General features: G+C 40.9%; 1 protein-coding gene across 9 annotated transcripts in view; it reads left to right on the forward strand.

Annotated features, from left to right (window-relative positions):
* FIGN (fidgetin, microtubule severing factor) overlaps positions 1-26159 on the forward strand; it is a 213938-nt gene that overhangs the window by 142314 nt on the left and 45465 nt on the right. For 2 of the 9 annotated variants that reach the window (XM_061608618.1, XM_061608619.1), the window contains exon 4: positions 25417-25517. The exons of the other annotated variants lie outside the window; for them this stretch is intronic. The gene's annotated coding sequence lies outside the window, so the exon portion shown is untranslated. The remainder of the gene's footprint in view (positions 1-25416; positions 25518-26159) is intronic. 9 annotated transcript variants of the gene reach the window in all.

The raw sequence follows: 26159 nt of genomic DNA on the forward strand, positions 1-26159 counted from the left end.
ACGGTGCGGGACCACGATACCTTGCGGAACGCCTCTTCCGATATGAACCGGCCCGTGCACTACGTTCTGCTACGAAGGCCCTCCTCCGGGTTCCAACTCACAGGGAGGCCCGGAGGGTGATGACAAGATCTAGGGCCTTCTCAGTGGTGGCCCCCGAACTATGGAACAGTCTCCCTGAGGAAGTACGCCTGGCGCCGACTCTGCTTTCCTTCCGGCGCCAGGTCAAAACCTTCCTATTCTCTGAAGCATTTTAAGTTACATTGATCTAATTTTAATAATGTTTATTGTATTGTTGATTGTATTTTAATATTATTTTGTTATTCATTGTATTTTTATACTATTTTATGTTCACCGCCCAGAGAGCTATCGCTAGTCGGGCGGTATATAAATTTAATAAATAATAATAAATAATAATAATGTGTTGCCAATTGCAATTCCACAGAGGTGTATGAAATTCTGGCAGAAGAAATTAGGTTTATATACAATTCCGCAGGCCAGTGTGGTGCAGTGGTTAAGGTGTTGGATTATGACCTGGGAGACCAGGGTTTGAATCCCCACACAGCCATGAAGCTTACTGGGTGACCTTGGGCCAGTCACTGCCTCTCAGCCTCCTGAAAACCCTATTCATAGGGTCGCCATAAGTCAGAATCGACTTGAAGGCAGTACATTTTTTCATATACAATTCCAGGCCATGTAGAACTATAAAAAGTTTTAGATATAAAGGGGAAAAGGAAGGAGGAAGGGAGTACCTAATCTAAATATCTATTATGAGGCATTTCAAATCTGACACTTTCTTTCCTTTATGGATCACAACACTATGAGACAATGGGTACAGATGGACACATGTTCATTGCACAATGATAATTACAAAAGTATTTCTTATATTAAAAAAAGAGATCAGAAAAATTTGCAATAATAATAATAGAACAATGGGCTCAGTTTTTGAAGTGTGGAAATGAAGGAAAGAGATAATCTTACCCTGAATGTCACCATTAATCCCAATACGCAACCACCCAGGTTATAAAACCCAGCAAGACTGGTAGATGATCTGGTATTTTCAGAATTATATGTATAGACTGAAGGATTTTTATAATGGTTCCCGCCCTTTAGTTGGGGATGTCTGCAAAGAAAAACTGTGGGATAAAGGGGTACCTTAATTGGTATGGTACCAGCTGAGCACATTTATACACAAGGTGAGTATAATGGAACAGGGGAGCAGGTCATTGACAAAAGGAGAATGGCTGATTCAAAATTTTGGGAGTAAGGATAAGGGCTTGGTTTCCAAAATATATTCTTATTTGATAAGTAAGGATATGGGTATGTATTCAACATTAAAATCTCAGTGCGAAGGAGAGCTAGGAACAGAGATTGAGGAAGGAGTGGGGAAAATACGGGACAGATTCCCCTACTTAGTAGCAAGTAGCAAGTTCATTTAAAGAAACTGTACTAAAGATAATACAGCACTGGTACTTGACACCTATAAGATTGGCTCACATTACGAAAATAACTGCCACGACATGCTGGGAAAACTGTGGGGGAATAGGTTCATACAAGCATATATGGTAGGAATGTAGAATGGTTAAAAAATTCTGGATAGAGGTGCTGACAGAAATTAGTAAGATTACAAAACAGACATTTCAACTGACATCAGAACTAGCTTTATTAAATCTTTTTCTGAATACAAACATGGATTTAGCATATAAGATACTAATTGGATTAGTAGCAGCACGTCAAGTAATATCTTGATGCTGGAGAGATCTGGCTGGTCTGTCATTGGATAGGTGGTAGAGAAAGGTGTGGGAAATAGCGTTAGTAGAAAAATTGTCACAAAAATTAAACATAGCTGCTGGGATAAAAAAGCTACCTTTACAAAATGTTGGCATCCATTTATTTTATACACTACACAGGTAGAGAGAGGTAGACAAGTTCCAGACCCTTTTGTAAAACTATGGGCTGCATGATTATGGTTGGTTATTGCTGGCTTTCAGAACTTTTCCTGGATATATATGTGTGTATGTCTTATGAGTAATCAGAGTTTGGAGCAATATGGGTGTGGGGTATAAGAGATTGTAATGATTTATTTGATTATATTGCACTTTCTACATTGAAAATATTTTTAAAAAAAATAAACTATAATGAGCATTCCTAAAGTAAAAAAGAAGCTCTTCCCAAGGCATAACAATAGGGTAAGGTTAACCTGACAGCAGTCACTCTTGTGAAAAATAAAATATTCTGAAGAAAACTCATATGTACTCAAGTGAAATTATAGAGGCAGAGTATCCCCACTCTTTTTCTTCCAGAGCTAGGATAATCAACCAAAGTACAACTAACTATAAACATACATCTAGATATCTAGATTCAGACATGTTCAGTCTTATTACTCTTTGCTCTGCATGAAATTTTGTGGACAACAGATTGATGTTGGACCTACCGACTTCTGAAATGCCTACCACATTTGTTTGGTGAAAAAAAAGAAAAGCAAATAGGTACCTACATAGAGACCATCTAATCCACACTGTTACAAGCTAATCTTGGGATGAACCTGCGAAATCCAAATGAACTTAATGTCATACATTAAATATTAGGCCTCCATGATCTTTGATTTCCCAAATCCCACAGTCATCACTCCAAAATCCCCTTCCCAAGTGCATTTGTACAACTTATGCTTGGAGTACAGAACTCTGAAGTAAGAGAACAGCACAGTCTGACTCTGAATGAATATATATGTGTATGTGTAAGTGCATGTGTATGGATGTGTATTCTGAGTCAGATACTGTAATCTTTGTGTATTTTGTATATTACATATAAAACAGAAATTCTTGCTTGTGTGCTTCTCCCCCATCCTCCAAGCTTCTTTCCCATTCAATTTTGTAGTAGTTCCTTTTTTTCTTTTTCCCCCTCTCCAATCTCACTTTCTCTGCTTTGGTGCAACTTTGAGATAGAGGGCAATCAAGGTGATACAAATAGAAAGAAACGAAAAAAGATCCTATAATACAGATATAGAGGACAGCTGCATCTGGTAGATTATGTGATGTTGTTTGAGGGAATCCCATACCCTACTCCAATTCTTTCAGAGAATTGGATGGTAGGGTTCATATCAATGGAGAGCCCAGCTCTGTACCTTTCTGTGGTTTCATCTTCTCTTAGCAAAGAAATGTATTCTAAATAAACTTCTTTCAACCCAAATCTACTGTACTAGTGTATACATTCATAGCTTTTATGGGTATAGTGTATTTTAATTGGCTAAAGTTTATTGAAGTTTATTTATTGAACAATTTGTTCATATTATTAGTATTAATATATTTATATAGCACCTAAAAGTATAGTAAGCATTTATTCTCAAACATATATTTTTACCTTACTGTTGAAAATATTTCACTGATCATAGAGAATGGTTAAGAAACCTCTCTCGTTCATCATTATTATTATCATCATCAAACATACATACATACAGTACCACATAATAGTCTGTGGTGGAAGACAGAAAACCAGGGGGAGAGAGAATGGAATGGAGTATTCTGAAACCAAAAGGCATGGCTGCCTAGAACACTGAACAGCAGCATTCTACCCTGCAACATTTTGTTGCAGGTCCCATTTGCTCCTTCATGGGTCCAATAACTGAGCAGCCCTGTTGATGTTGTTTTATTTATGAACATGTTTTACTGGTTTTAATGTCCCCTGTAATTTTAGTTTACTGTTCAGTGATTAGCACTGGAGTATACTTTTGTCACTGACCAGGATTCCATCACAATCCAGTATGAAACCAGGATTTGGATATAGTTTGCAAACTCTGATTAAGAGGGAGTCACTTATTATATACAATTTGTGATTTTGATCCTAAAAATCAGTATTCAGGGCATCACAGTAGAGTCAAACCTCCCTATAGAGTAACCAAGGCAGATATAAGTCCTACTTTCATTCAGGGTGGGTTTACTTGTTAGTTTGTTATTACTACATCACATTTAGCATATGGATCTTCCCTCCCCCATCTCCATTAGTTACACTTTAGGACTGAGCCAAATATTATCTTCTCAAAAATAGCAATGTTAGTGAAATAGAAATATTTTCCACCAAAACTTCTGTATAAATATTAAATTGTGTTTGATCCCTTTGTCCCATTGTTTTCTCTGGCTGCTGCTGCTTCTGCATTATTTTTGGTCTCCACTTGCTTCTGCCTTTTTCTTGTATTGGTCACATCGGTGGTCCTGTTTTGCCAGGGATTGTGTTGCACTGAATACCATGGGGTCTTGATGCTGTATAGCCAGATTTATCTATGTAATGTCATCACTGAGGGCAACTAAGAGGAAGAGCAACAGAAGGTAATATAATGAATCAGGGAATATAGAACATCCTGCTGGATCAGGCCCACCTAGTCCAGTATTCTGTTTTAACAGTGGCCACCCAGGTGCCTATGAAAAGCCCCAAAGCAGGACCTGGGTGCAATAGCAGCTCCCACCTGTGCTTCCAAATAATGGCCATTCAGAACCGTGCTGCCTCCACTATGGATGTAAAATATAGTGATCATGTCTAGTTGTCACTGATAGCCTAATCCTGCATGTTAAGGAGGATTTTAGTAAGGAGTTCTGAAAAACTGTTGAGAAAGGGAGGCATTTTTCAGCATGTCCAAAAAAAGGTTCACAGAAATTTCTGGTTCATATTGGCTGAGCACTAGTATAAAAGCAGAAAAGTACATGTGTGTTTGTACTACTTGTGATGTGTGATGCTGGGAATCAGTGGAGTAATTCCCTGCATTTTGTAGAAATCCCTTTTTCTTCTTTGATACTCCTTAAGCAATTCCACAGATTCAGACATCTTTTCCTCTCACTATGCTTCCCAGCTCCATGTCAAAAATATGGGTGAGCTATCACCAATAGGTAATCTTTGATTGACATGAGGAGGTATGTTATGATGATCTTTGAGCAGAGACACATTAAAGAAACTGAGACCCTACAACAGACTCCCCCCTCTAGGATGCACACCTTAATGTGGTGAGGGGGTTTGAGAGTGTCGAAGAAGCTAAGACCAATGCCTTCAGGAGGCTAGACCAAGAGGCTAGACTCCTAGCAGGGGCACCCAAGGCGGAATGGTCAAAGCTGAAACACCAGACTAAGATGCATCCAAACTCAGAGGAAGGCAATGGTAAACCACTTCTGAATACCTCTTACCATGAAAACCCTATGAACAGAGTATCCAAAATGCAACACGAGATAGTGCTGGAAGATGAGACCCCCAGGTCAGAAGGCACTCACCGAGCTAATGGGTAAGAACAAAGGACAAGTACGAGGAGCACTGTGACTAATGACTCAGCTGGGTCAAAGCTGAAAGGAAGCCCAGAGACTGATGCTCACAGATGCGAAAGGAGAGTCCGGAGTTGTACGACGCACACAATAGGAACAGGGAATGTGAGAAGCATGAAAGTTAGAAATTGTCAAGCAAGAAATGGAACGCATCAACGTTACAATACTTGGTGTGAGCGAACTAAAATGGACAGGAATGGAACATTTTAAATCAAGCAACTACAAAATATTTTATGCAGGAAATGAGAAATTAAGAAGAAATGGGGTTGCTTTAATAGTGAGAAGTGATGTAGCAAGAGCAATTAGGAGCTACAACGCAAGGTCTGAGCGAGTGATATCAATGAGATTAAATGGGAAACCTATCAACATAACCATCATCCAAGTATATGCTCCAACGGCAAACGCAGAAGAAGAGGAATTGGAGAGATTTTACGCAGAAGTACAGGAAGAAATTGATCACACACCAAAACAAGATGTGCTGATAATCATGGGGGATTGGAATGCAAGAGTACTGGCTACCAATATGTTTCTGGGCCAGATTCAAAGTGTTGGTTCTTACCTATAAAGCCCTTAACGGCATTGGACTGCAATACCTGGTGGAACGCCTCTCCTGCTATATACCTGCCCGTTCACTACGTTTGACATCGAAGGCCCTTCTCCGGGTTCCAACGCATATGGAGGCCCGGAGAGTAATAACCAGAGTTAGGGCCTTCTCAGTGGTGGCCCCCGAGTTATGGAACGCCCTCCCTGATGAGATACGCCTGGCGCCTTCTTTATTATTTTTTCGGCGCCAGGTAAAGTCCTACCTCTTTGCCCAGGCATTTTAATTTAATTTTATTTTAATTTGTCTTTGTCTTGGTTTAGTTTCTATATTTTACAGTGTATTGTTATCATGTGTACTGTATTTTAATCTGTTTTTACCTTTTGTACACCGCCCTGAGAGCTAGAAAGCTATAGGGCGGTTTAAAAATCTAATAAAAAAAAAAAAGAGTAGGCAACAGACAAGAACTAGAAATAGTGGGAAAATGGGGTTTAGGAGAGAGAAATGAAGCAGGAGAAAGACTTATTGAATTCTGTGAAGCCAATAATTTGTTTCTTGCAAACACATTTTTTGAGCAACAGAAAAGACGACTGTACACATGGACATCACCAAATGGTTAATATAGGAATCAAATTCATTCATTGTTTATTATACAGTCATAGACCCGTAATTACAAAACAAAGTGCAAATTAAAATATTGTACAATGTTATTAAAAGAGTTAGTTTTACAAATTGTCAGAAACCAGTCTTTTGCGTATAGATTGAGCTATATACAAAAACTTTGCTACTTGTTCAGTTATATCTTTATCATCATCTGATAAAAGATATTTTATTTTCCATTCTATAGATCTACCGGGAAATCCGGCAATAAGTGGCACAATAAATTTTTTCCTTACCTCCAAGTATAATTCACATTCCAAAAGTACATGTCCAATAGTTTCAGGCAAATTCGCCTTACATATACAATAACGATTTTCCAAAGGAGTGCCATAGAATCGACCCGACAACATTGCGGAAGGCAAACAGTTAAATCTAGCCCGAGAAAACAAAAATCTGTAATGTGGAAAACTCAACTCTTCTATATATGATGCATGATAAGGAAAGCAAAAACTTAAACCAAAATAGAGAGGAGAGCTAGAAGAATGTGCCTTAGACATTAAGTACTGACGATCTAGGTCCTTTATCCTCTGGACAATATTTTGTTTGGCTACCCTGGAGTCCCAGGTAGCCAAAAGTTCTTTAGACAGACCTAGATAAATTAATTTTTCGTCAAAGATTTTAGACCAAGAACTTTTAAAAGGGTCTTTCCAAATTAAATGAGCATAGCCCAGAGAGGGTTCTGAGTAAGCCATCTTGATCCAGAATCTAAATGCTTGTGACCATGCCTTGCACTCGACTGAAGAAATTCCAGCCTCAAGACAAAGTCCTGCTGGGGGGGCACAACGGGGCAAACCGAAAATAGCTCTCAAGAAACCTGAGAGCACCGATTCAACTTGATCAAATTGATTATATAATTGGTAGCAGAAGGTAGAGAAGTTCCAAACTTTCTGCGAAAACAAGACCAGGAGCAGACTGCGGTACAGATCATGAACTGGTCGTATCAAAAATCAGAATAAAACTAAAGAAGAAGAACAAAGCAATCATAATGCCAAAATACAATTTAAATAACATCCCAGAAGCATATAAAGATCAAATAAGGAACAGATTTGAGGCTTTAAACTTAGTTGACAGAGAACCAGAAGAACTAAGGATTGAAGTCAGAGACGTTATCAGGGAAGAATGCAAAAAGACAATATCTCTAGTTAAAAAGAGAGGAAGACCTCAGTGGATGACTGAAGAAACTCTTAAAATGGTTAAAGAGAGAAGGAAAGCAAAAGCAAAAGGAGATAGAAACACAGCCAGAACCCTAAATGCAACAATACAGCGACTAGTACGTAGGAACAAGGAGAACTATTACAATAGTTACTGTATAGAAGTAGAAGAGGACAACAAAAAGGGTAGAACAAGAGCCCTATTCCAAAAGATTAGAGAAATGAAAGGGAAATTTAAACCAAGAGTAGGGATGTTGAATAATCAACAGGGGAACACACTGACTGATCGAGATGAAATAAAAAGAAGATGGAAGTAATACACTGAAGAACTCTATAAAAGAGATGCCAGGATGACAGATTCATTCATGAAGGAACTGTATGATGAAGAACCAGAAATTTTAGAATGCGAGGTGAAAGCTGCTCTTAAAATATTTGGAAGAAACAAATCACCAGGAATAGATGGCACACCAATAGAGTTGCTACAAGCTACCGAGATTGAATCTGTCCAAATTTTGACAAAAATCTGTCAAGAATTATGGAAAACTAAACAATGGCCCACAAACTGGAAGCGTTCCATATACATCCCAATTCCAAAAAAAGGGGATCCCAGGGAATGCAGTAATTATCTAACTATTGCCTTAATATGCCATGCAAGTAAAGTAATGCTCAAGATTCTACAACAAAGGCTCTTACCATATATGGAGCGAGAAATGCCAGACGTCCAAGCTGGGGTTAGAAAGGGAAGAGGCACCAGAGATCATATCGCAAACATATGTTGGATAATGGAACGGACCAAAGAATTTCAGAAGAAAAAAACCCTGTTCTTTATAGATTACAGCAAAGCCTTTGACTGTGTAGATCATGAAAAACTATGGAAGGCTTTAAAAGAAATGGGGGTGCCACAGCATCTGATTGCCCTGATACGCAACATATACCCTGGACAAGAGGCTACTGTAAGGACAGAATATGGAGAAACCAATTGGTTCCCCATCGGAAAGGGTGTGAGACGGGTGTATTTTATCACTCTATTTATTTAATCTATACTCAGAACATATAATATGGAAAGCAGGATTGGACCAAGATGAAGGAGATGTGAAAATTGGAGGGAGAAATATCAATAATTTAAGATATGCAGACGATACCATACTACTAGCAGAAACCAGTAATGATTTGAAATGCATGCTGATGAAAGTTGAAGAGGAAAGCACAAAAGCAGGACTACAGCTGAATGTCCAGAAGACTAAAGTAATGAACAACAGAAGAGTTATGTAACTTTAAAGTTGACAATGAGGACATTGAACTTGTCAAGCATTATCAATACCTTGGCACAGTCATTAACCAAAATGGACATCATAGTCAAGAAATCAGAAGAAGGCTAGGACTGGGGAGGGCAGCTGTGAGAGAACTAGAAAAGGTCCTCAAATGCAGAATGTATCACTGAACACTACAGTCAGGATCATTCAGACCATGGTATTTCTGACCTCTATGTATGGATGTGAAGGTTGGACAGTGAAAAAAGCGGATAAGAGAAAAATCCACTCATTTGAAATGTGGTGTTGGAGGAGAGCTTTGAGGATACCATGGACTGTGAAAAAGACCAATAATTGGGTGTTAGAACAAATTAAACCAGAACTGTCACTAGAAGCAAAAATGACACATAATGAGAACACATGATTCATTAGAAAAGATAATGCTGGGAAAAACAGAAGGGAGTAGAAAAAGAGGAAGGCCAAACAAGAGATGGATTGATTCCATAAAAGAAGCCACAGACCTGGACTTCCGGGAAGGGTGGCTTCGCTTGTGCCTGCTTTTGGGACGGGCTCCCGCCTCAAAAGAAGCTTATTCAGATATAAATCAGTCAGAACATTTTTTTTTTTGACTGATGAAATTTCTCCCGGGCAGGGAGAAACGTAGAGATCAACCTCAAAGCCTGTTTTTGTTGGGAGGACTGGATTTCATTAATTTATGAGATAAGGTCCAGCCAACAATGCCGGATGGACTTCCTAACAAGCTCTATCTGCTTAAGCGATACGTTTATCTTTTCTTTAAAGAGAGAACGGACTAACAGGCAAGCACCCTTCTTTCTATTATTTTTTTTACTTGGTTTAAATTGTTGCAGCAAAAGGAGATTTGTCAGATTGATCGGCTTTGGACAACTTCTGGGTGAGATATAGCTCTTCTCTGTTATTCACGAAATTAACAGCTTATCTCTGTTTCTGTCGCAAAAAGCTGTCCTGGAAGTGCATTCTAAAGATAATAAACAGAAGAGGGATTTCTATTCCTGATTTCTATTCCGAGGAATATTATATTGTCTGGGACTATTCTCTTTTTGGTCTATTTTATTTTGACGAATCTGCTTCTTCACGACGCCACTAACTGTTTTGATGCTGGGAACTAAATTTGTTTTGCATTCTTGAACATAGAGAGATAAGGCAGGTTGCTCTGTTTATACTGTGATGTCATCAAGCCTGGAATATTAACCCAATTGTTGCTGAAATAAGAAGTGGTTCTTCTTTATTTTTGTTTTGCTTTGTTTTCGTGGTTTTAAAAATGGCAATCAAGAAAGTGGCTGAGAATCTGGAAGTAATTATGTTTCAGAAAATAATGGATGAGATTGAGATAACGAAACAAACCCTGCAACAGGGTAGTAAGGAGCTGAAAATTGAACTGAGCAAAATGACGCAGGAGCTTAAAGAAATAGGGGATCCTGTGAGAGAGGAGAATGAGATCAGAGATGAGAAAAGAAAAAATAAAGGGAAGATACAAGCCCTGGAGATTGGAACAAATGTGGAATTGGAAAAAGATCTGGAGTTTATGGATTTTAGAAATAAAATCTACTGTTTGGAATTTAACGTTATCTCTGAAGAAATTAATGAAGATATTAGAGATAAAGTTATCAATGGCTTGGATAATCTTCTGGACTGGAATGATGTGATGGAGCTTGATATAGAGAAAATCTATGGAATTAACTGCAGCCATGTGACAATGGAAAAACTCTTAAGAGATGAGCCAGTGCATTTTGTAAAAAAGAAGAACACAGATATGACTTTACAACAGTATTTCAGCAACTTATTCAGAATGGATGGCAAGAAAATATTTGGGATAGAGGAAATTCCCATCAGACTCTTATTATATGACTATGGCTACAACAGCAAGATTATTATGGAATACTGATAATGGAAGATTGGACACTGAAATTACTGGACTTAACAGGACTATTGAAGATGGAAGATGGAACTAATAGGGATAATGGAATAATGGCTATTGAAATTATTGGACCTAACAGATTCTGATGAGATGGATTAATCGAAATGTTTATTTGGACTATGGTTATGACAATAAGATTATTATAATTATTAACGAGATGGATTAATTGACATGTTTATTTGGAGAAAAATTGATAGATATATTTCTTAAAGAATTGAAACCTCTCTTTGACTTTTTGTGGAAAGAATAAGTAATGTTTATGAGATTTGATGATTAATTAAGATAACTACTGGAGGAAAGTGATTTTATAATATGATTTAAGAGACAGGATTGTTATATATTGTAGACCTATAACTGATTTGATATGTGACAAATGGGAAGTCAACATTTTATTTTTTTTGTTTAATCATTTTTGTTTTGTTTTGTTTTTTGTCTTTGAATGTTTTATGATTTTGTTTTCTATGTTTTATGAAAATTTGAATAAAAATTATTGTAAAAAAAAAAAGAAGAAGCCACAGACCTGAACTTACAAGATCTGAACAGGGTGGTTCATGACAGATGCTCTTGGAGGTCGCTGATTCATAGGGTCAACGTAAGTCGCAGTCGACTTGAAGGCACATAGCAACAACAACAAACAACAGAATCATACAATAGTAGAGTTGGAAGAGGCCTAGAAGGCCATCGAATCCAGCCCCCTGCTCAATGCAGAAATCAAATTTAAAGCATATCCGATAAGTGGCTGTCCAGCTGCCCCTTGAATGCCTCCAGTATTGGAGAGCCTACCACCTCCTTAGGTTCCATTGCTGTATCACTTAGGAAGTTTTTCCTGATGTTCAGCCAAAATCTGGCTTCCTGTAACGAGCCCATTATTCCGTGTTCTGCACTCTGAGATGACTGAGAAGAGATACTGGCCCTCCTCTGTGTGACAGCCTTTCAAGTACTTGAAGAGTGCTCTCATATCTCCCCTCAGTCTTCTCTTCTCAAGGCTAAACATGCCCAGTTCTTTCAGCCTCTCCTCATAGGGTTTTGTTTCCAGACCCCTGATCATCCTTGTTGCCCTCCTCTGAACCTGTTCCAGTTTCTCTGTATCCTCCTTAAAGTGCAGTGTCCAAAACTGGATGCAGTACTTAAGATGAGGCCTAACTAGTGATGAATAGAGGGGAACTAGTACTTCAGATAATTTGGAAACTATACATCTGTTAATATAGGCTAAAGTAGCATTTGCATTTTTTGCAGCTACATTATAATGTTGGCTCACATTCAGCTTCTTATCAACAACAATGCCAAGATCCTTCTCGCATGTAGTATTGCTGAGCGAAGTATCCCCCATCTTATAACTGTGGATTTGGTTTATTTTTCCTAGGTGTAGAACTTTGTACGTATCCCTGTTAGATTTCATTCTGTTGTTTCAGCCCAATGCTCCAGCCTATCAAGATCCCTTTGAATTTTGTTTCCATCTTCCAAGGTATTAGCTATCTGTCCCAATTTTGTATCATCTGCAAATTTAATAAACATTCCCTGCACTTCCTTATAGAGGTCATTAATAAAAATGTTGAAGAGCACTGGGCCCAGGACTGAGCCCTGCTTGTTATCTCCCCCCAGTTTGAGAATGAACTATTGATAAGCACTCTGAGTACAATTCTGTTGATACTTGTGGATCCACCTGATAATTGTTCTATCTAGCCTACATTTAGCTAGCTTCCTAGTCAGAATATCATGGGGCTGAAGTCAAGATGTATTATGTCCACAGCATCCCCACAGTCTACCAGGGAGGTTACCTAATCAAAAAATGAGATAAGAGTCTGGCAGGATTTATTTTTGACAAATCCATGTTGGTTTCTAGTACATTGTTTTCAAGGTGCTTAGAGACTGACTGCTTAATAATCTGCTATGGAATTTCTCAGAAATAGGTGTCAACCGATTGGTTTGCAGTACCCAGGTTCCTCCTTTTTTTGAAGATAGGGATGTTAGCCCTCCTCCAGTCATCCGGTACTTCAATCTCAAGCTGCAATCCTGCCCGTTCAACTTGTACTGCACATTTGCCAGGATGGTCATACACCCTCTTTTGGGAGAAGACTGAGTCAAAGAAGGAATTAAGCACTTCAGCCTTTTCTTTGTCCTCTGTTGCCATTTTGGCATCCTCATTGAGTAGCTGTACCACCATTTCTTTTCTCTGTGTTTTACTATGGATGCACCTGAAGAAATATTTTTTGTTTCTTTTGGCATCTCTCGCTAACCTCAGCTCATTCTCAGCTTTAGACTTCCTGACTCCATCCCTGCAATTCTGTGCTCTGTCTATACTCTTCCTTTGTGGTCTGGCCTTCCTTCCACTTCCTGTAGATGTCCTTTTTTGTTTTCAGGTCATCTCTAAGCTTTTTGTGAAGCCACTTTGGCTTCTTTAAGTCATTGTTCCAAACAGTTCTAATACATAATTTTTACTATAGAAGCAATGAGCCTAGTTTAAAATCATGAGTATTTTAAAAATTAACTGGGTAATTTTTCTACTCAGTGATTGGTGGAAATAGGAGGCTGTCCCTCACTCGTCTCTTTCCTTAAGCAGTTAGTTCTTTGATTCAAATTGCTGTATCAGCATAGTTTGCTAACTGTCCTTACTCAAGCTTTTTTAGGACAGATTAAGTACATTTTAACCACCCTGTCATGCTCAAATCAGATTAATAAGAGTGTATTTTCCAATAATTTTCAATGCATGGGTCAAGGGCTGAGTAATATTCTAGGTTTCATTCTCATTGTTTTCAGGGGTAACTTTGGATATCTTCACTATTTAAGCATTTTCTGCCATTTACATGTAGGGGATCTCATATTCAATATGGGCATAGTTTATGCTTTTTTACAAATGTAGAATAGAAATTTGTGCCATTTCAGCTGCTTTCAACATAATGCTGGAGAAAAGCTGCATTTGCTAAAACGTCTTCATGCATTTTACACAGCATGTTTCTCATTGAATCTGATAACCCTAATTATACAACCCTCAGATGCTTTATTCGCATGCAACATTAAACCATAATTTAACGTATGTGGGTGGTTGACTCCTTTCGCACACCTGACTCTTGTGTGTAAGGGAGCAGACCAGCTTATTGGGATGTGTGAACCCAGGGGCATGGTTTGTTTCCCCAAAACAAACCACAAGTGAAGGAGCAAAGCTCTTGTGCATGTTAAGCCATAGTTTAACATAAAATATGATTTACTGTTACATGAAAACCAGGCCAAATTATGCATGCTTACCATGGAGAACTTTTTTATTTTAGACAAGTTAATAACATATTTTATAGGTGACAATGACTTGGTGCTAATGCACACAACTGCTATGTGCATAGTAGCTAATTATTCTCAGTGCAATGTAGTTTCAGTTTTGCATGCCTCTGTTAATCCATGGCACTTATTGCATTCACTTCTTGGCAACGTAACCATGTATCATGTGTATGTATAGATTTAGTGGTTAGATTCAGGGCTGGTCCTATAATTGGGCAGAGTGAGCAAACTGCCTAAGGAGACTGATGCAGAGGGGGCGGCTCTACCTTCCATTGGAGGACAGAATTTTGTGTCCTACACAGCCTGTCCTGTGCGACCTAAACTAGTCTACTGCTCTATGCTTAGTGTACAGAAATTAGTTGGCTTCTGTTCATTTGGTGACCTTGGGCCAGTCACCACCTTTCAGCCTTGGATGAAATTAATTCTGTATGTATCTAGTTCAATGGGACTTTCTCCCAGGTAAGTATGTGTAGGATTGCAGCCTTTCAGACCAAATGAACTGCAATTAGAATGATATAGTTATTGATAAACAACTGATATCGGAAAGCATCTGTTTCATTTGGACAAATCCCTAATATAAACAATGTGTTCTGCATTTTAGATGTTTATGCTGTCACTCACACATGATGTGAACCCTTTGACACATTAAAAAAAAATGCAAGGGAAGGCACTCCCAAGCCAATGCAGAACCTCTGTGATCAGCTGTCCATAAAATGTCTTTAACAAATGGATTTTCCATAGGAAGTGGGCCATCACTGTGGGAAATAGTTCCACCTATCGTGCGAAGGCAAGAATGTTTTTGAAGTCAAGACTAGGGACGTCATGCCCCTCCCACTCTCCAGTTCATTCTTGCCTTCGTACGAACAAGATTGGAATTTCACGTAGCATTTAGCTAAGTCTCGTATTTCTTTGTCTTTTTCTCTTCAAAACCTTTTTTCTGATTTTTGTGTCTAGCCTACTGAGGATCCCCTCAGAGACCGCGGCTGCGGCTCTCTTCCCCCTTTCCTCAGGGCTATTTAATTTCTTTTATTCCCTTGATCGGGGTGCTCCCTCTGAGACCGCGGCTGCGGCTCTCTTTATTTTTGCAGTTTCAAGCCCCCTCCCCCCCTCGTACCCAGGGGGCTCCCTCAGTGACCGCGGCTGCGGTTCTCCTTTTGATCGCTTTTGATCGCTTGTGAGGGAAGGGGAATCCCCCTCCCTCCCCCCCCTGATCGTTGCCGCGGCTGCGGCTGATCCGATCTCAGCGGGAGCTTGCAGCTGCGGCTCCCGCCGTTACTCTTTTACCGCAGATCGCCCTCGCTAGGTGGCTTAAATCCCACTGCGAAGGGCTTTACAGACCGCGACGGCGGCTCTCTCTGCGGCGGCTGCCGTTTTTTCCTTTACCTGCTCTTCCAGAGTTTTTCCAACCGCTACTGCGGCTTTCGGCGAGTCCGTGCTGGCCAGCCCTTCCCCCAGTTCGCTTGCGACGGCCGCCATTGCTCCTTCTCCCTCAGCCCCCTTTTGATCGTTTTTTCCCGCCCGTTTTTTTCCGGGCGCCATTTTTTGAAATTCAAAATTCCCGCCTTTTTTGTTACCATCTATTTAGCTTCGGATACCTCCCCTGCAGGCTATCTATCTGTATGTTTGTGTATATGTGCTGCTGACAAACTTACACAAGGCTGATTTACACATATTTTTACTGTGGCTGTAATCATAGTGGCTGAATTGTATTATTAAGGCTGGAGCTCCAATCCTAGTGGGCTGGATTGTATTATCAAGGCTGGAGCTTTAATCCTAGTGGCTGGATTACATTATCAAGGCTGGAGTTTTAATCCTAGTGGCTGGATTACATTATCAAGGCTGGAGCTTTAATCCTAGTGGCTGGATTACATTATCAAGGCTGGAGCTTTAATATCAGTGGCTGACTTGTATTAAATCTGATTTACATTACATATCCTGCCCCCTATGGGGCCGTGAACAAGCCAAACCCAGCCTACAGCACTAATCTGAGTGTGCCAACTCTAAAACAGCCTATATTATATTAACGTTGATACCTCTGTGCATTCTGCCCCCTCTGTGGCAGTGCATTCGCCATCTGCCAGTGTATCCTACCCCCTCCGTGGTAGTACGCTGTGCCAGTTCGGGTCTTATATCCTGCCCCCTCCGTGGCAGTGTACTGCACCCAGGTTCATATAAGATGGCAGAACAGCCAGGCATGTCACCATCAACACACATGGTGCCAGATCAGCCAGACATGCCACAATCAGCCAAGCCACAACATACTAACACGTCTAAGACCAGACATGCCAAAGCACTGGCTAAGACAAAACATCTTTCCAGCCATAGTAAACCAAAGCGCCCTCGTTATGTCTCTGTGCCAACAACCACCACAGCACAGACACACATAAGTGATATTTTCCATTCTCCTGCTACGGCCTCTGACGAGGAAGAGTTTGTTGGCTTTCCCCCTCACGGTTCGCCTAACGAACCTACCTCTGGCTTACCGCCTCAGACATCTGTTCCAATAGCCCACCAGGCACATACATCTCACACATCTGGTCTGCAGCTGTCTCCTGATTTCCTCTCCCAACTCCAAGCCATGCTGGCTTATTTCACACAAATGCAGTCACTACCACAGGTTCCTGCCATACCCCCACTCAACATGGACCAACGCGCGTTCCATGCTGCTCATCCTTCCTGCTCGCCAGATCCCTTCGATGTAGCCAGAGGCAGATGTACGGACGAAGCCTCGTATGCGGAGGAGTTAACTTTCACTGACCATGTTGAAGGAGACGACTGGAGCGACTATTCAGATCATGAGGAGGATACATCGTATCGCTTGTTCAATACCTCAGATTACCAACCGCTCGCACGTAGGGTACTTCATACCCTTGGTCTCCAGACTGCGCCCTCAACTTCGTCCGCTCCAACTCTCAACGGGGCCAAGGTCCTCAAATCCCCTGCACCTACTGAACACTACATCCCGGTGCCGGACCCAATTGCCAAATTAGCTTCCGAAGAATGGGCCCACCCGCTCAAAGCTCGACGCTTCAAGAACATGGCTGACAGACTTTACGCCCTAGCCCCAGACTTCGCCACCAAGTTAGATGTCCCTGGCATAGATGAACCGATCGCTCGCCTCGTTTCACGATCTATCTTGCCCAGGGAAGGGGAATCCCACCTAAAAGATACTACTGAACGTCGAATAGACTTCGCCCTCCGCAAGAACCACGAGGCCACTGCCCTAGCCATGCGTGCCTCCGCCTCAGCCTCCATCTTCTCCAGAGCATCTATGATGTGGCTGGATGACCTTCTAGAGGATGATAACCCTGATCCTATCGCCTTCAAAAGAGCACTATTGAAGTTACGTAAGACAGCAGCCTTTGTGGCCGATGCCACTTTGGATGCCACCCATTTAGGGGCACGAGCCATGACGACTCAAATAGTCACTCGTCGCACCCTCTGGCTTCGCCACTGGCAAGCTGATTCAGCGGCCAGATTGAACCTGTCCAAGGCTCCTTACTCCGGATCTCTACTCTTCGGTGAGGAAGCTCTAAAGGCAGTTCTGGTTGATCCAAAAGACGCCCACAAACCGGTTCTAGCCACAGTCAAGAACATCGACCACAGGCCCTTCAGGCGATTTCCCTCCTTTCGTTCTAACCAGCCCTTTTGAGGAACGCGACCAGGAGGACGAGGCCGCGATTTCAGACCCTATGATTCCAATGCATTCAGGGGCTCCTGGAACCGACGCCCCCAGGGCAGAGGTCAGTACCAAGGGCGCAGGGGCAACTCATCGTCCTCATATAGGGGAGGTCCTCGCCTACACAAGTAGTATTAACGCCATCCCCATAGGTGGCAGATTACTTAATTTTGGAGATCGATGGCTGCGCCTTACTACGGTCCCCTGGATCAGGGACCTCTTCACTTATGGCTATACCATAGAGTTCTGGGCAACCCCATCAGACAGATTCCACCCTCTCCTTGCCCAAGGGCACCAGCCAGGCACAACATCATGCAGACAGCTATACATCACCTCTTGCACATAGCGGCAATAGAGCCAGTTCCCACAACTGAGAGATCGGAAGGGGTGTACTCCCTCCTATTTGCTGTGCCAAAACGAGATTTATCTTGGAGGGCGGTATTGGATCTCAAGTTTGTTAACCGTTTTGTAACATACCGCAGGTTCAAAATGGAATCTCTCCATTCCATTACCGAAAATCTGCATGAAGGAGACTTCCTGGCTTCTATCGACCTTAAGGAAGCGTATCTCCATGTACCCATTTGCATAGCCCACAGAAAGTTTCTTCGGTTTGCCTTTGACCACCAACATTTTCAATACAGAGCGATGCCATTTGGCCTCTCCTCTGCTCCAAGAGTATTTTCCAAGGTGCTACTCATCCTAGTGGCTTACCTTCGGACCCAAGGGGTTCATATCTACCCATATTTGGATGATCTGCTTATACGGGCCAAATCTGAAGAGCTGGCTCATCATCATTTAATGATCACCCTCAATGTTTTGCAGACCTACGGCTGGCTTGTCAACTTCGACAAAAGCCATCTCCAACCAACCCAACGCCTACTACATCTTGGGGCAATGTTGGACACCCTGCAGGCAATGGTCTTCCTGTCTCCAGATCGCATCACTGCCATCACAAGCATCGCAAGGTCCCTGATACAACAAACATCCGCAGACGTCATGCTTCTCGCCAGAGCGCTCGGGATGTTTATCTCCACAATCCACATTGTGCCCTGGTGTCGAGCTCACACTCGGCCCCTTCAGTGGTCTCTGTTGCCTTTTCAAAAAGACACTGCCACCTCCAACCATCGCAAAGTTCGTTTGAGCCCCGCTCTGCGCCTCTCCTTCCGCTGGTGGACCAAGGTTCAACACCTCTCCAAGGGTACGTCGTTCAGAGAACCCCGCAGAACCGTCGTGACCACAGAAGCCAGCCTCATAGGTTGGGGAGCCCACTGCAACTCCCAGTACGTTCAGGGGGTTTGGCCCAACGCAGAGCGAGCTCGAAGCATCAACTGGCTGGAACTAAAGGCTGTCCACTTGGCTCTATGTCATTTTCAGTCTCTGTTCCCTTTGCATCATGTGCTCATTCGAACAGACAACACGTGTGTAAAATCACATTTGAACAGACAGGGGGGCACCAGGTCTCGTCCTCTGCAGGACTTAGCCTCCCTCATATTTGTCTGGGTAGAACAACATCTACAATCCCTGAAAGCAGAGCACCTCAGAGGGATTTTGAATGTGACAGCAGACTGGCTCAGCAGACAACAGGTCTTCCCGGGAGAATGGAAACTTCATCCAGCCATTTTCCATCGTCTCCAGTGTCGGTTCGGCGCCCTCTCAGTCGACCTGTTTGCTTCCAGTCACAATTGCCAGCTTCCAAGGTACTTTGCCCGATACCTGGACTCAACAGCAGAAGCAGTGGATGCTCTGACAACACCGTGGCCAGACGGTCTATTGTACGCCTTTCCTCCCATACCATTGTTAGCCAAAACCTTGAGGAAGGCGCGAACCGAAAGGGCACAGCTGGTTCTGATAGCACCATTTTGGCCACGCCGACCGTGGTTCTCAGATCTTCTGGCAATGTCAATGATGGATCCTTGGACACTTCCAGTAACGCCAGACCTCCTATCCCAGGGTCCAGTACTGCACCAGGACCCTACTTGGCTCAATCTAACAGCGTGGCGTTTGAACGGAGACACTTGAGGTCAGCTGGACTGTCTGACGCTGTGATTGATATTATTTTGGCCTCGAGAAGACCATCAACCACTCGAATTTATCAACATACCTGGGTGGCTTTTTCCAAGTGGTGTCAGTCCCACCACCACGATCCATCCCAGGCCAATGTGCACCAGGTACTCCAATTTCTCCATAGTGGCTTTATGATGGGACTTCGACCCAACACTCTACGTAGACATGCGTCTACTCTGTCGTCCATTCTCTCAGTGTCCTCTCCTGGAGATCATATTTCCTCACATCCGTTCATCAAACGTTTTTTGAGTGGAGTCGCCCTACGCTCTCCGGCTGTTGTCCATCAGTTCCCCTCATGGAGTTTGCCGAAAGTTCTGCAGGCTTTGCAACGCCCTCCGTTTGAACCCATCAGGACTGTGCCCCTACGTATGCTGTCCTTCAAGGTCCTGTTTCTGATTGCAATCACATCTGCCAGACGCGTTTCGGAGTTGGGCGCATTGTCTTCTGCTAGACACCTCTGCGTCTTCCATAAGGACTCTGTTGTGCTGAAGACTGACCCTTCCTTTCGTCCCAAGGTCGATTCAGTTTTTCATTGCAACCAGGACATTGTGTTGTCTTCCTTTTGCCCAAATCCTACCCATCCTCTTGAAAAGGCTTGGCATTCGTTAGATGTCCGGAGGGCTCTCAAGACCTACCTGTCTAGGACCCAAGAGATTCGACGAACGGAGTCTCTGTTTGTATCCTTTCATCCAAGGTCTATGGGGCATAAAGTATCCAATCCTACCTTATCCCGTTGGTTAAGGGCATGCATTACTTTAGCATACGAGTCCCTGAAGCTGTCAGTTCCAGCTAGTATAACGGCTCATTCTACCAGATCAGCTGCCACCTCGGCTGCTTTTGCCACTAATGCTCCTGTTGCCGATATTTGTAGGGCCGCAGTCTGGTCTTCCCCACACTCATTTATAAGGCATTATAAAATTGATCGTTATGCCTCTGCTGATGCTTCTTTTGGCAGACGAGTGTTGCAACAGGTTCTTAATGAGGATTAACATGTGGGTGGTCCCTCCCTATATGGGTTGCTTTGGTACATCCCACAGTGATGGCCCACTTCCTATGGAAAATGTACCATTGGTCTCACCTGAAAGGTGATTTTCATAGGAAGGGGCCATCACGACCCTCCCAGTTGGAGGATTACTAGTGATTTTATCAATGGGTTACATGTTATTGTTTCCATATTATATTTAAATGTAAGAGTGAAGTCAAGACTTTTAGTTCCGTTATGTTATGTAGTTATGTTAGAGTCATGTTGTTATGCATGTGACTATTATGTTATTTTCCTGGCGGGCCTGTTGGCCTTGTTCTTGTATTTTTAGATATCTCTTTTAGACTCGCTACGAATGAACTGGAGAGTGGGAGGGGCATGACGTCCCTAGTCTTGACTTCAAAAACATTCTTGCCTTCGCACGATAGGTGGAACTATTTCCCACAGTGATGGCCCCTTCCTATGAAAATCACCTTTCAGGTGAGACCAATGGTACATTTTGCCGTATTTGAGATTATGTAACAATTTGATGAGGAAACTTTTTTGGATCTGTGTACAAATTCAGATTTAAGAAGCTAGCAGACAGTTTGATCTGATAGTTATACAAGCCCACACATCAAAGTGAGTTTTCTGATTTTTGCTACTTTTTAGGTGTAAAAAGTATATACCACAAAAATCAGATGGAACTGGCATTAATTTGGCAGCTTCAGTTCTCATAGCCTTATTGGTTTTGAAAGCTGCAAACAGATATGTATTGGCTCCAGTTTGGATTACTGCAGTTTGGGAGTAAGATAATTGCTCAGTAACTGAATTCTCCTTAATCATGAAGTTCTGTTTCAAGGGAATTTCTTCTTTATTGTCACAGGCTCCACTATTTTTATATAGTCCTCTTTTCACAAAAGAATACATATCCAAAGCTTTCTCAAACATATTTTAAGGCAACAAAACAATTTCTGCATCCTTGCATGATAATCTGCTTTTCAAACTGTGATCGTAAAAGATTCCAGAATCAGTCTATTTTGTGTTTCCAGGTTATAATCAAGTATCATAATCCTATTATGCCAAGAACAAATGTCTAATGAGGGAAGATTCCCATATAATGCAACACCATGGTTTAGGATTACAAGGATAAACCACAGCAAGTCTTGGGCTCACATACTCCCCCTCCCCTCTCCTACTGCGGCATGGCCGTGAGGAGATTAGAAGCTTGTTGAGTTCGGACAATGTAGCAAACTCTAGTTAATATAAAAAGTGAAAGCTCCCAAAATCCTCCTCATTGCTGTGTGGGATCAGAGGGGGTCGAGGCTCACCTAGGGTCATTCTCATAATGATAAACTAAATTATGGTTTAGCATTGCATCCAAATCAGATAAATGAAAGCACTGGTTATTCCTTCAGATCCCTTCTCTCTCTCTTTTTTTAATTAACCAGATGCATTCATTCTCTTTTTTTAAGCTGATTGTTTCTGTGTGCTTACTGTTGGGTCTTCATGGTGTTTCTGGTGATTAAAAAACCCTCTGTCTCACTAATAGCTATATTTTTATGAATAATATATGCTATCATGTTACTTTTGAAGTATTACAAGGGTGGCTATTAGGTGCTTAATAACTACCAGAGGTTGATGGCACTTGAGGTATTACTCAGGAAAAATATAGTTAATTAGAATTTTAAGTAAATTTAAAGCTTGTTCATTCAATACAATGTCATGCCTATTTATTAATTATTTGTATTTGGGGGGTTTCTTTTTGCCACATAACACACAGGAAAATGCTAAGCAGAGCTGGTTAAATGAAAATAAAAATAAAGAAATATGTGAACCCTGCCTTCTGAATGTCTCAAACCATTCTAATTCCTTCCTCCTCCCCCATTATCCTTTGAGTGAATGCTATGTATCATGCTCTAGGAAAGCTCGACATATTTCTAAAAATTGTAGTGGAAATATTACCTGTAATTTTGCTTAAATATAAAGATTGTGTTCACAAATTTACTGGGAGGGGAAAGGATTGTAAATCTAACTTTGCAGCCACCAATTCCTCGAGCTTAATTATGACACTACTAAATGTGAAAATCTATTCAGTGCTAGGAACACTTTTCACATTACATTCCCGCTAAAGATTGGCTGTTAAGAGCTCATTACTGGTAGTTTTCTAAAGAGCGGTTTATTAAACACTGTTACCTAATAAGCATCTTTGGTGGTGCAAATTGCTGAAAACAGTAATGAGTCTGATTAGACTTCATTTCAATTACGACAGCTTGTCTAGCAGGCAAAAAAAAAAAAACACCCTCTTTTCCTTGAGGCTTTGGAATCTGGCTGTAAGACATTACGTGGTTCTAAAAGAAAATGCTACCTCTGTGTTTCCTTTACACAGTCCAGTAATGAATGGAAAATTGTCTAAGAAGCTGTCCAACTGGCACTGGAAACAAGAGGGACAGAAACATGTATATAATCCTGTTTGCTTGAAATCTGCAAGGCTGCTCCATACATATATAAGTACACACACAGGCACACACACAGGCATACTTGTGTACTGTATAAGGTTCCTTCAAAGTAAAGGTCTAAATGAAATAAGTTTTTTGCTCCTAAAATGATTTGTAGAATTTATGTATTCCACTAATTAGCATACTCCACATCTCAATTGTTTTGTCTGCAAATCTTTTATCCAGCTATTGAGATTTTCTGATTACCAAGGCAATTGGAAGCATTCAACTTTTAAAACCAGCATTCTTGCAAATTATTTTAAAATGCCCATGCTGATTATAATGTTTAAGTGAATATTCATTCACTTCTAAGCTTAACTTGGGTGTAAAATGTGTTAACTGTATTTAATGACTGTCTCTCTATTAAATCATGCCTTGAACATTATTACCGAAAATAGGGTGGGGAGGCGGGGTTGGGGGGAAAGATTTGTTAATGTATAAGTCCTTAAGTGATTAGCTGTCACTGCTGCTGTTTGGTGTGGCAAGATTTTAATGAATCTATGTGAAGTGAATAGAAGTCCTTGTTTTTATGCTGTCTGAGGTCTGTGAATGCTTTTTATACTGCTGTTTTGTTTAAAACTGGGGAGAAAAGCATGATAAAAAGATTAGAGGACTACTGCAAACAGTAATGAGAGTTTAATGCGGTTGAATTTGCTCCCATATAGACAGTAAGTGCATGAAAGAGCAACTACTACAGCATCATATGTTACAACTCAATGCTTGAAAGGCAATGTAGCACAATATAATAAGCATCATCATGTCCTTTTTATCAAATGTTTAATGCAATTTTGATTGGTCAACCCAACTTAAATAATGCTTACCTATAGTGAGAGGAGAATAATGCCCATGGGAAGTTAATAATGCCAATAGGAAAGTATCAGTATCAGCAAAGCAACCCTTTCTGTGTTGATTATACTGAAAATCAATTTTCAGACCATTTTTCTTTTTTAAAAAAGTCAGCTACTGCAACAATACATTGATTACATCAGTTATCGTATTAAATGACTTGTGCAAGTCATATGTATATGTGTTGATTAATAATGACTTCTGAAGGTTATTTATTAAGATAGTACAGTGCGAGAAATGTTTGTTCACCTTGTTTTATGGCTATTCATACACAGACTATTTGTAAGTTCTGAGTATTTATTTATTTATTTATTACATTTATATTCCGCCCCATAGCCGAAGCTCTCTGGGCAGTTTATAGCAATTAGAGTAATTGGTCAACCCTAAATTCTATAACTTGCAAGACATTTTTAAACAGCATTATCATTGTTTAGCATTTCTATCAACAAAACTATGACAGTGACTTTCTTTAAAACAATATGCATGGTTGTACAGCTCTGGGTATAATGATTCATTGATTATACATCTAGGTTGTTTGGTTTGAGAATATGGGAAGCTTTGGGGCTAGTAAAATGAGAGCAAGGAAAAGTGAATGCAAACTTTTGCCAAAAAAAATGTAGTTTCTCATTTTAGTTGGTTACCTATTGTGTGCCTTCCTCCAGACAAAGCTCCATTTTTCCTGCTGTAAAATGTGCAGAAACTTTAATTTCTGTTTTTGTTTAACCACAGTTTAGCATTATTGTGCTTTGTCTGAACCTTAAACTGTGGTTAATCTTAAATGATTTGTTGAAACAAGTCAGCATAGGATTAAAACAATCTGACAGGTTTGAACTAAACAATCTATAGGTAATCTGAAACAGAACTTCCCAAGCTCCTCCTTGCAGCCACACAGAGGAAGGGCTGTAAAGATGAGGCTTGCTGTGGCTTCCCATTACAATAAACCATGGTTTGTCATGATGACATGCGAACTCAGCCAATTTATAAATTTCAAAACTCATTGTTCAAAATAATCAAATTCTAAAAGATATAAATAAAATGCTGCAAAACCTGCCCCGATAGATCAGCATTCAAACAATGAGCTATTCCATATTTTCAGATATTTTGTTTCAAGGCCTTTAATTGGATGAGCAAGCAAGGAGCATGTTGAGAGGTATAAGCAGAGGGAATGTTAATCTCACCCTGGTGTTCCAATGTGTCAATTTGTTTAGTCATCCTTTTGGTGCTAATCTTGTTTCTCTGCAGTAGAGAGGATGCATTGCAAGAAGAAAAGGAAACTGGCTCTGTAAACCAAACTGAGGCAATCTGTCCATTCTTCACCTGTTTTTTGCCCTAACAAAAATGAGGTTTGTGCTCTATCATCAGATTAGTTGGTGCATTACTGCCTTCTGAAGGAAATAGTAGTTTCTTTGTGATAAGATTTACTTATTTCTTACTCTGTTAAACTTATTTTATGATTGAGGAAATGGTGTTTAATTTTTGTACAAAACAACAAAAGAAAGTGTGATACATACCAACTCTCCCATGAATGTAAGCATGCATCAAAAGCTGCCTCTTTCCAGACTGAACTCTTAAAGAGATGTATTATGTACAATGTGTGTGTAATGGGAAAGACACAGTGGGTCGGGAATTCTGTGTGTGCATGTGACTGCTGTTACTGCTAAGAGTACTCTGCTCTTAATCCTGGGCCACTTCAGTAGCATGCTAAAGCAGTTTATCTTCATATGTCCTCTTGTATATAAGAAACAGCACTAAACCCAGCAAAACCCATTTCATATGTAGCTTTCTTTCCCCCCACAGCGTTCAGATCAAAGTTATTTTCTTCAGGCTGAACTATATTATACACAGGTCCTAGGAGTGAAGGACACTGAATTAATGCACCATGTCACCCAGTCATGGATAGAAAATATTTTTTCTTCAAGCTTGAAATGCAACAGCTTTGTACATTTGCATTAAAAATTAATGTGCAGATTACCAAAATAAGTAAA

The sequence above is a fragment of the Rhineura floridana genome, chromosome 2 (assembly GCF_030035675.1).
Source record: "Rhineura floridana isolate rRhiFlo1 chromosome 2, rRhiFlo1.hap2, whole genome shotgun sequence".
Lineage (NCBI taxonomy): Eukaryota > Metazoa > Chordata > Lepidosauria > Squamata > Rhineuridae > Rhineura > Rhineura floridana.